This window comes from Oryzias latipes, chromosome 22 (genome assembly GCF_053564925.1).
Source record: "Oryzias latipes strain Hd-rR chromosome 22, Olatipes_Hd-rR_3.1".
NCBI classification, from domain to species: Eukaryota; Metazoa; Chordata; class Actinopteri; order Beloniformes; family Adrianichthyidae; genus Oryzias; species Oryzias latipes.
Window position 1 is genome coordinate 4,855,601 of NC_136258.1, and position 9,516 is coordinate 4,865,116.

Consider the following 9,516-nt stretch of genomic DNA (forward strand, 5'->3'; position numbering starts at 1 on the left):
GACAATCAGGAATAACTTTGAGTTATTTGGTTCTTTAGTGCTGTTTTGAAGACATCATATAGAGAGCGGGTTGCCACACGTCCCGGCGTGAATGGTGTTCTGTGAATTTGTGCTCAGAATTTTAATGACAGGATGGAGAAAACGCGCAGAAAAAGGTAATCGGTTGTTGTTTGTTCTTAGAGTTAACTTTGTTACATTTGGGAATCGTTTGCGCAACTGAAACACAAAAGATTAAATTGAATTTGCGAAAAGGAAATGAAAAAGCCCAGGCCCCAGCGAGGATCGAACTCGCGACCCCTGGTTTACAAGACCAGTGCTCTAACCACTGAGCTATGGAGCCACTTTGCGATCAGCTGTTGCAGTACATTGAATATATACCGGTTGCTCCAGGTCATGGGCGAGTTTTCGTTCCTGGAATTGTCAGTCTGTTTTTTGCTTTCAGCTCCACTGCAGCGACAAGAACAAAAATAAATAACAAAGAAAGAATGAAAGACACGTCATTAATCTTTTTTGATTCCGATGTACAATGTACATTGTACAATGTACCCTTTGAGGAGGTCTTTAATTAACTATTAGATTGTTAGAAGCGTAAATCAATACATGGAATTGCCTCTAAGATGTCTATGGTCTGTTTATATCAAAGTGGGGATTGATTGGCATAGCCTACAGTATGAATTCTCTCAACAAGGAAGACTTCAGAAGATGGCACTGGCAAATATTAATCTTGTTGATTTTTACAGGATTAAGTTCACCAAAAGTAAAGGCATTTAAACCACTATTGTCAAAAGTATTTTTTACAAGGAGAGAGAATGAGATGCATCCTGAACAAGTTTTTATTGGTCTATTATCTGTAAAATATACCATGTGTTATTTAAAAATTCTGCATAAAACCAGACTAACTTTCATCAATAGTTTTATTTAAGACAGGTTTTACTCTGTTTTCAGGCTAACATCTTATAATTCATCTTGTAAAATCTTAGAATACAGATTCTTACTTGGTTTGACAATCACTGTGATCAGTATCTGACGAAGCCCCCTAGTGATGGTTTCTTCTAAAGTACATGCCACTCTACTGTCAGCAACTTGTTCTAAAAAAAAGCCCAGCGGTCTGATTTAAAGTCACATTTATCTTTTGATCTGCTGTAAAAGCGTTCCCAGTGTGCTTTTCATTATGATTATGCTGTTTTTAGTTAAATAAATAAAAAAACTGTCGTTTTCTAACACAAACTTTCCATAGAGTGGCAGGAGTTCATCAGAAATTCACGTCCGAGTTGTGGGCGGGACCATTGGCAGAGAGAAATGTTCCCATTAATGAGAAATTGCAGAATAGAATGAATGGTTTGTGCAGTGATTTGTGTTTCTCCAGCCTGACAAAGAGTACAGAGCCACTGTAGGAGACCGGACAAACACTCCTTCAGTTTTGTGTTTCTAAAACTTATCCAACCTGTTCTGCAAGTCTATTTGTGTTGCCTTCCTCAGATTTACCGAGAACCTCTATTGGTTTGGAAGTGAAAAATGTGTCTTCTGTGTTCTTTCGCAGCTTTTCTTTTTGCCAGATCAATGCAGTATTTTCTTAGAGAAAACTGGCCAAGTTTATATTTCAGAAGCTCCCAATTGTTACATGATGAATGTATAGTTAGGGATTTATTCTTATAAAGTTTTGTCAAAAGCTAAACCCTTTTTTTTATACTCAAGGATAGTACTGTTCCGCTCCCAGTACAATGCTTTAGGACCAGAGAGGTCAACAAAGACAATGAAATAAAAATTTTTGTGATCTGAAACCGGCTTGGGATAAATATCTGCTTTAACTTCTTTCAGACTGTCTGATTTGTGGGAGCTGAGTCCAGATTTAAATAGTGACCAGTGGCAGACCTGGCACTTTGGGGGCCCCAGTTGAACAAACGCACAGGGGCCCTCTGCTGCTGTACTAATCATAGGCCTAACATCACCTGAGGCCAGCGACTGAAACAGTAAAAAGATAAAACGATTTTTTTCATTTCAAGAAAATAACATAAATCTTGACCTATCTTGAGGCCTCAACATTAATGTCGCAAGTTACTGTTGTGAAACAACACAAAAGTATCCATTTCCTTTATGGACCAATGGCATCTGATGAAATCGTGAAAAATGATTTTAACGCTCATTATCTGTTTGCCACATTTTACAATATATTACATACAAGAGAAAAAAAAACATTAATCATTTTCATAGTAGATTAGAAATGATTAAATAAAGTGACTATTTTTTCCAACCCTGCTGATTTAATTTGAAAAACGAATAATTTACGCAGTTAGAACTTTTTTTTTTACATGTGAGCTGCTGTCTATGCAGTTCTCTGTGTCACAGTTACTATTGCTGAAAGCAGCTTTAACCCTTGTGCTATCTCAGATGACCCCCCCCCCCCCCCTTCCATTGACGTGTTCTCCCTACCATGACAAAGGTGGATAAAGGTGGAAAGATTTCATGTAATCCATGGACACCAGTGAAGATCACAAATCATTGAAGAAAAAAGGTTCAGAGCACTGTCTAGTGGGTCTAGATGACCCAACTCCCAATGGTAAAGTGCCTAGGATAGCACAAGGGTTAACTCATTCAAACTCACCATCATTATGCCAGCTCATCTCTTATATGAACTGCCATGTGATGCTGTTTTACGCTCACCGGCCACTATATCAGGTCCTCTTGGCTTGTACTGGGTTGGACTCTTTTGCCTTCAGAACTGCCTTAATCCTTGTAGGGATTGTTAAGCAAGGTACTGGCAACTGACAGTTTGCTCCATGTTGACATGACAGCATCACACAGTTGCTGCAGGTTTGTCGGCTGTACGTCCAGGATGCCAATCTCCCGTTCCACCCCATCCCAAAGGTGATCAATTGGGTTTAGATCAGGTGACTGTGGAGGCCATCTGAGTCCAGTGAACTCATTGTTATGTTCTAGAAACCAGTCTGAGATGATTCCAGCTTTAGGACATGGCGCCTTATCCTGCTGGAAGTAGCCATCAGAAAAAAGTATGCTGTGGTCATAAAGGGATGGGCATGGTCAGCAACAATAGGATTTGGAACCATGCTCAACTGGTACTAAAGTGTGCTAAGAAAATATCCCCCACACCATTACACACCCACCACCAGCCTGAACTGTTGATACAAGGCAGGATGGATCCATGCGTTCATGTTGATGACGCCAAATTCTTACCCGACCATCCGAAAGTCACAGTAGAAATTGAGACTCTTCAGACCACACAAAGTTTTTCCAATTTTCTATTGTCCAGTTTGGGTGAGTCTGTGTGAATTGTAGCCTTAGTTTACTGTTTTTAGCTGACAGGAGTGGCGCACGGCGTGGTTTTCTGCTGCTGTAGTCTATCTGTCTCAAGGTTGGATGTATTGTGTGTTCAGAGATGCCCTTCTGGACCTTGGTTGGAACCAGTGGTTCTTTGAGTTCCTGTTGTTTTTTTATCAGCTGGAACCAGTCTAGCCGTTCTCCTCTGACCTTTGGCTTCAACAAAGCATTTCTGCTGCTCACTGGATATTTTCTCTTTTTTGGACCATTTTCTGTAAACCCTTAGAGATGGTTGTGGGTGAAAATCCCAGACCAGCAGTTTCTAAAACACTCAGACTAATCCGTCTGACACTAACCACTATGTCACGTTCAAAGTCACTTCAATCACCTTTCTTCCTCATTCTGATGCTCGGTTTGACCTGGAGCAGATTGTCTTGACCATATCTACATGCCCAGATGCAACCAGTTGTGTGGTTGGCCCATTAAAGATGTGTGTAAACGAGCAGATGGACATGCAGGTGTAAATAATAAAGTGACCAGTGAGCGTAGATGACTTTGCAAAGCTGTAACAGCAGAAGTATTAAAAAGAACCACTAGAGGTCTGTAGAGCGCCATTTTGCACATAGTTTGTTTGCAAAAGCTGTAAAAGGGGGGGGGGGGGGGTATTCCAGAAAGCAGGTTATGCTAGCTCCCACGATAAGTTTGAGGCTAAGGAAGTTGATAACCTCAGCTTTCAGTTCCAGAAATGGAGGTATGTTTCAGGGTATGTCAAGTTGCCATGGCAACTCATGCTCTGAACATAACCTGGTCTGGAGCAGGTTTAGTTGAAGGTTAGTTTGTTTACAGAGAGGTGAAGCAGCATGGCGTGTCCATTTGAAGATGATTTAGTGGATGAAAAAGCTCAGATAATACTTTTTCCACCATGAGAGGGTGATAAGACCACATATGGATGTTGGAAAGAGAAACTTTTTTACTTTGATCCAACTTAATTATTTGCTTCAGTTAAGATAAATCATTTTTTTTGTCACCTTAAAAATAACACGTAGTTTTCAGACAATTATTTTCCTTTCATTCAAATTAATTCAATTAAGTAGGTGTAACTTTGGTGCTGCCGTCAGATCGGCACCGCAAGGGATTCTGGGATATCATTCCCTTTGCCTGTCTGGACGGAGTTGGGTTTAAGTGTGGCTTTTTGACAGAATGTGTTTAGGTGTATAGCTATTTTAATGTGTTTTCCAGTGTTTAGCCGTGTTATTTTGTCCTACTATGCTTACGCCTCTGCACCATGAGTGAGAGTGAAGGAGAGGATTATGAGTTTATATAGCATATGGACATGTAATAAATGTATTGACAATGATGGAAAACTCTTTAATGAAATTTTGCACTCCGTGCATTTTTTTCCGTCCTTTTTATTGTTTTAAAAATGAGCATATCTGCCGGCTAAAACTTAGACATATGAGAGTTCAAGAAATAGAAGTAACTAAGATTGAAAAAAGATTAATGGAGTAATGTGACATTTAGTTAGATAAATACGTAAATTTGAAAATTTGAGTTGTATAAACAATTATTGAGTTTTATAGACGTAAGAAATTATGTTGAATAAATTTAACTAAATTATTTGTTACTAATAGAAGAAATTTATTTACGTTTTAATATATATATACATATATATATATATATATATATATATATATATATATATATATATATATATATATATATATATATATATATATATATATGCGTCACAAGGAAAATGGAAACAAGATCAGAAACTTTGTCTGTTATTTTCTTCTAAGCAGAAACTCTTGTTTTTGATGATGCAGCCGTATTACTTTTTTGATGGATTTATAATCTTTATCCGCCGTCATTTAAATCACAGAATCCGTCTCACTCCCGTCTCAAGTGTCCCGCTTCCTTTTTTTTTCCACGCGTTTCCATGGTGACTCCAGAAATCGGCCATCTATTGAGAATGTCTTTATGTACCTTCTGTGCACGAGCATTAACCCAAGGTTACCAAGTCGAGCGTAATTACGCCAACTCATATCCGGTCTTTTGGAACCGACATACCCAGAGTAAGCAAGTTCAGGCGGATTTCAGCCAGAGTTCAAGCTTAAAGGCAGGATAGTTTAAACATGCTTCCTGGAATACCTCCCTGCTGTAAAGTGGCCGTATTTGGTTTGTTTGGTTCTGTTTGTTCTGTGTTTTGTGTATTATTTCTGTATCAGAGTGGGACCCTGGGCCTGTTGCACAAAAGTAGAATTAAGACATCCGGGATAAATGACTGAGCTGAGCTCAATGAAGCCAAAACATGTGCGTCCAGGCTTAATCGGTGGCACAAAGACCAAGCCAGGATGAGCAGACACGGATTCATCAAGCCAGGTGTAACCAATCCTGGATAGGTGCGCGCTCACGGCTCACTCAAACAGACCCCGCCACAGATCACAGATTAACTGATTTACCATGGCAACTAGAGCCGCGTACTTTTCCCCGTCGGAAGCACAAATCCTCATGGAGGCATACGAGGAGGTAAAAGATATACGGTAATTAAGAAGAAAGGCAACACCAACACAGTGATAAAGCAAAGAGAAATAAATTTAAATTAAATTACCAGCCAATTAATTTTATGAAAATGTAACTTGTCATTTCAACCAGAAAACGTTATGTTTGTAAATCTTACGTGAATGAATCATGTCGATCGTACATAAAAATAATCCATTTAAAAGTTACTAATTTCAATCATGTTGATCCAACATGATACCATTAAATTGGATACATTAGTAATCCCAAGGAATTGTGGGATTCCATTTTCTCTGTCTATCTGGGCAGATTGGGGTCTAAGTGTGAGTTTTTGTCCATGGGTTTTATTGTCTAGCTGTTTTACTCTGTTTTAACTAGTGATTTAAACTGATATGTTTATTTCTTTTCTGCACCATGAGTTAGAGTGTGGGAGAGGATGATGACCAAACCCCTTGTGCGGTAAAGTGTTCATGTAACATAAAACAGAATTTGCATTATTTGATCTCCTGTCTTGTGATGTGGGACATTACTGCGCATTTAATGTCTTTGATGTAAAAATTAAAAGACCCGTTGGTTGAAACTTTGGAAAACTTTATCAATGTCAGATGTATAAATAAAATTAAAGCAAAAAATTAAGTTATATCAACATAAATTGTGTTAGGTAGTCATACAAATTTAAGTTGAATAAACTTAATTTAATGAGGTGTGATCAATTGAAGTGATTCAATTTAGTTGGATCAACTTTTATCTTTTGAGAGTGAGCAACAATATTAATTTAAAGTTGGGTCCAACTGCAGTATTTAGATTGAATCAACTTAAATTTATTAGTTTGAACCTAAGTACATTAAGTAGGAACAATATGATTCATTTTTGTTCAAGTAACCCTATCTAATCACGTGGAAATCATTTCCATAATTTTCTTATGTTCATTCAAAGTGAATCTTTTTTGAGTTTACCTGCTTTGTTTTGTCCTTATTCAACAAAGTAACATAATTATGGCCCGCAGCAGTCATAGACTGCAAGGACCATATTGTAACTGGTACGAGGGTCGAACACTCAAAAAGTCCAGAACGTCAAAAAAACGCGTCAAAACGCCAAAAAATGGGGTCAAAAGTCGCCCAAAGCACACAACGAGACGACAATTGTGTAACGCAACAAAAATAAACACACACACACACAACACCACCGCACAAACGTCAAAATTGTAGTCGCAAAAATGACGACAAAAACCCAAAAAAGCCCCAAAAAGCCCTCAAAAGACGGGTTTAAAGTCAAAAAGACATGCCCAGCCTATAGTAAAAGACTGGCCGCATTGAAATACATAGGCCACCTGACTGCAAAAACTTCTATATTGTTTTTCGAATGTTTTTTTATTATTATGGCCCGCAGCAGCAGTCACTGACTGCAAGGACCATATTGTTTTCGCAGTTGGAACGACGACTTCGCCGCCTTTCAGCGAGAATTTGACCCCCGCCGCATGCTCGAAAAGTCACCAAAATGGGCACACACCTGGGATAAATTGCAAATGAATTTTCCACAAAGTCAACGTCACCTCCCCGAAGACGATGACATCCCGGCCAGCGATCCCGTCAAAAAAATGAATGGGCCGAAAATCGCGTATGGGGCCGAACAAAATGTACTTCAAAATACAGCCGCGAAACCAAGACACACGTGTCGGGGATATCCCAAAGATGTTTTGAAATCATTACGGGACGGCCACACGACCTACGGCTTGGCGGCCATTTTGTGGCGAACTCTGAGAATTGGCGATTTTCGTGTTTTCCCACAATATGGGGAAAAGACACTTTTGTTTGAACGATTTTCACGCAATTGCACACACTTGCTGCCAGCTCCAGTCTACAAACACCCCAGAAGTGTCGTTGACCTTTGACCTTGGGAAAAGGCCGCCATCTGGAATTTTCTCAAAAAAGCACCTTTAGCACCAGATACAAACGAAAACTCGTCGTTGGAATTTTCATCAATCGTCTCGTAACTTTTCGGGCACCAACGGCCAGCTACACTGGACAAAATGTTGGAATTAGAAGTTGTAGATTTTGAACGGCGTGCGCGTGGCGAGCTAGCAACCGTTGCCATCTTGGCTAGCTCGCACATTTTTCATCGGAATGTCGTGAAGAGGAAATATGCGATTCCTTGGCCCGCGCTGAACAAAACGATGCTACGCACGACAAGATCGATAAAGGAATGTGGCCGTGGTAAGCAAAAAACCGTCGCAAAAAAATGTGCCGACTCGGCAAAAACGAAAAAATTCGGAACTTTTTTTTCCAGAATCGACTAACGAAACCAATATACCCTTGTCCGCGATATCCAAAGGACGTTTTGAAATCATTACGGGATGGTGACACGACCTACGGTTTGGCGGCCATTTTGTGCCAAAATCTGCCATTTTGCGTTTTTCGCGTTTTTACACAATATGGAAAAATGAACTTTTTTTCGAGCGATTTTCACGAAATTTGACTCACATGTTGCTAGAGCAAGTCCACAACTACCTCTGGAGTTTCGTCCACCTTTGACCTCGGGAAAAGGCCGCCATCTTGAATTTTCTATAAAAAACGCCTTTACCCCTGGATTCAATCGTAAACTTGTCGTTGGAATTTTCCGCGATCGTCTCGAAACTTTTTGGGCATCAACGGCAAGCTACTGTGAAAAAAATGTTGCAATCAGAAGTTGTAGATTTTGAACGGCGTCCGCGTGGCGAGCTCGCAAAGTCGCGCACTGCTATTCCTCATACCTTATTATGGCCCGCAGCAGCAGTCACTGACTGCAAGGACCATATTGTTTTCGCAGTTGGAACGACGACTTCGCCGCCTTTCAGCGAGAATTTGACCCCCGCCGCATGCTCGAAAAGTCACCAAAATGGGCACACACCTGGGATAAATTGCAAATGAATTTTCCACAAAGTCAACGTCACCCCCCCGAAGACGATGACATCCCGGCCAGCGATCCCGTCAAAAAAATGAATGGGCTGAAAATCGCGTATGGGGCCAAACAAAATGTACTTCAAAATACAGCCGCGAAACCAAGACACACGTGTCGGGGATATCCCAAAGATGTTTTGAAATCATTACGGGACGGCCACACGACCTACGGCTTGGCGGCCATTTTGTGGCGAACTCTGAGAATTGGCGATTTTCGTGTTTTCCCACAATATGGGGAAAAGACACTTTTGTTTGAACGATTTTCACGCAATTGCACACACTTGCTGCCAGCTCCAGTCTACAAACACCCCAGAAGTGTCGTTGACCTTTGACCTTGGGAAAAGGCCGCCATCTGGAATTTTCTCAAAAAAGCACCTTTAGCACCAGATACAAACGAAAACTCGTCGTTGGAATTTTCATCAATCGTCTCGTAACTTTTCGGGCACCAACGGCCAGCTACTCTGGACAAAATGTTGGAATTAGAAGTTGTAGATTTTGAACGGCGTGCGCGTGGCGAGCTAGCAACCGTTGCCATCTTGGCTAGCTCGCACATTTTTCATCGGAATGTCGTGAAGAGGAAATATGCGATTCCTTGGCCCGCGCTGAACAAAACGATGCTACGCACGACAAGATCGATAAAGGAATGTGGCCGTGGTAAGCAAAAAACCGTCGCAAAAAAATGTGCCGACTCTGCAAAAACGATAAAATTCGGAACTTTTTTTTCCAGAATCGACTAACGAAACCAATAACCAACGTTGGGCATCAATGGCAGGCTACTGTGGAA

General features: G+C 40.4%; 1 non-coding gene across 1 annotated transcript; it reads right to left on the reverse strand.

Moving 5' to 3' along the window:
* Positions 1-267: 267 nt before the first annotated feature.
* Positions 268-340, reverse strand: trnat-ugu (transfer RNA threonine (anticodon UGU)). The gene has a single exon. It is a non-coding gene; the product is annotated as a tRNA-Thr (tRNA).
* Positions 341-9,516: the final 9,176 nt, after the last annotated feature.